General features: G+C 54.9%; 1 pseudogene; it reads right to left on the bottom strand.

Moving 5' to 3' along the window:
• Positions 1-558: 558 nt before the first annotated feature.
• Positions 559-2,005, bottom strand: LOC141847811 (uncharacterized; annotated as a pseudogene).

The raw sequence follows: 2,005 nt of genomic DNA, 5'->3' as shown, positions 1-2,005 counted from the left end.
TGTTGCTATCTGATGCAGCTCTGTCAGTTGAGCAGGTCGAGGGTTGAGGTGGCATCCCAGGTGGATAACAACACCTATGGATATAAAAAGAAAGGTGAAGTTGGAATCAAGACTCTCTCGCTCATTTTCATTTCATCAGTTCAGTATTGACTTAATCATCGTCAGAGGATTTACGCCTTTTAATCAGCGTTGACGTGCAGGTTCTTGCAGCAGGTCAAGTGTTGAGTTCCACCAGACGAATCCTTAAGATCGGTTCAGAGAATCATGAAACAGAGAATCATAAAATTTTCCTTTATTTTGACGATGATTAAGTAAATCAAGGTTCTTGCAGCAGGTTCTTGCAGCAGTGTTCAGAGAATCATGAAACAAGATGGAAAGTAAATCAAAGGAAAATTTTCCTTTGATTTACTTTCCTTGGATCATCTTGTTTCATGATTCTCTGAACACTGCAGTTGTGTAAGATCGGATTGGATCAAAATAAAAATATTATAAAAAATTTCAATTCAAACTCGATCCAATCTTAATTCAATTTAAAATATCCAATTTGAATCCGAATCCTAAACCAAGAATTTTCAGATCTAATTGGTACGTAGGATTTATTTTTTGACAACTCACAGAAAGCATTTACTGCAGATTATTACTAATATCAGATCATCTCGAAACTACTGACGAGGGAACTGAAACAGCGTTTTACTCGACTAGGCCGAGATTGAGGATCCCCCACGAGGTCTCTGGCCATGTCTTCTCCTTCGCTTTCATGAGCAGCACCCTCCCCCATGCCACCCAGCCTTCCCAGCTCATCCTCTTGTCCCAGCTGCTCCCCCACTCCAGCAACAGCTTCAGCCCCTTCTCTGCCTCCCTCTCCGCCTCTTCGTACCTTGCCATGACGAGATACACTTGCGCCAGCACCAGGTGGGGCTCTCCCACAAATGGGTTCTTCTCGCAGCTCTCCACCAGCAGCTTCGCCGCCTTCTGTGCTGCTGCTTGTCCGGTGAGCACACTGCCTCCCAGTACAAGTCCCTTGCCTCGGCCTGATCCTTTGTGTCCAGTATCTTGGTGCAGTTGTCGAATACTGGCGGGGTGATCAATTCCAGGTCTTCATCTCTTTCGGCGTTGGACAGGGATGGGCTGAGGCTGAGACGTCGGAGCCTCGCTTCCGCTCCTCCGCGTAGATCTCCTCCTCCCGGACTATGAGCGAGTAGAGGACCCCCATCCGCGATATGGAGTTGAGCCAGAGGCCGGGCTTCCCCTCGCCGGGCCACAGCGCGGCCCTGCTGTTCCCGCGGAAGGTCAGCCGGCCGTCGTCGTTGTCGAAGAGCTTGTCCTGAAAGTCGAACAGCTGGTCGGCAAAGTCGGCCATGGTCATCAGGAGGAAGGTCGCCGCCACGCGCCGCGACAGGGGTACTACGTCCCCTGTCTTGATGTGCTCCACGCTGATCCCCTCCTCCGGGAGAAGCGCTCGCAGCTTGACCCTCCAGGGCTCGGCGGCGTCGAAGGCGCCCTCCTCCTTCGCCTGGCGGAGCGACTCGTCGGCGAGGAGGAGGTGGTCGGCGAGCTCGGCGTCGGAGTAGTGGAAGAGTAGGCTGTCGTGGATGAGGAGCTGCCGGGGGACGATGCAGAATAGGTGGACTAGGCGCTCGGCGGGGGCGCCGATGAGGGCTCGGACCTGGTCGCGGCCGGTGTTGGGATCGAAGATGGCGAGGTGGTTATAGGAGTTAGAGTAGGCGGAGTGGAAGAGTCCACAGCGGGCTACGGGGTCAGGGGCGCACCAGATCTTGAGGGCGCGGTAGACGTCGTTGAGGTGAGCGAGGAAGGTGCTGTGCTTGTGCCAGCACTCGCCGGCGCCGACGGAGCGGAGTACGGCGAGGACGGAGGGGAGCGCGGGATCGACGCTCTCGAGCTCGCCGCGGAGGAAGGGGCGAGCGGCGTCGAGCAGGGCGGCGAGGTCGCGCGTGGCGACGGCGGTGGCGGAGGAAGAGGGAGCGGTGTAGGACGGCATCGTGAT

Source organism: Curcuma longa, chromosome 16, assembly GCF_044706935.1.
Source record: "Curcuma longa cultivar G26 ecotype Majalengka, Jawa Barat chromosome 16, ITB_CL_G26_1.1, whole genome shotgun sequence".
In the NCBI taxonomy this organism is placed as follows: Eukaryota; Viridiplantae; Streptophyta; class Magnoliopsida; order Zingiberales; family Zingiberaceae; genus Curcuma; species Curcuma longa.
The sequence above is the reverse complement of the archived record's forward strand: the minus strand, read 5'-3'. Positions and strand labels throughout refer to the sequence as shown.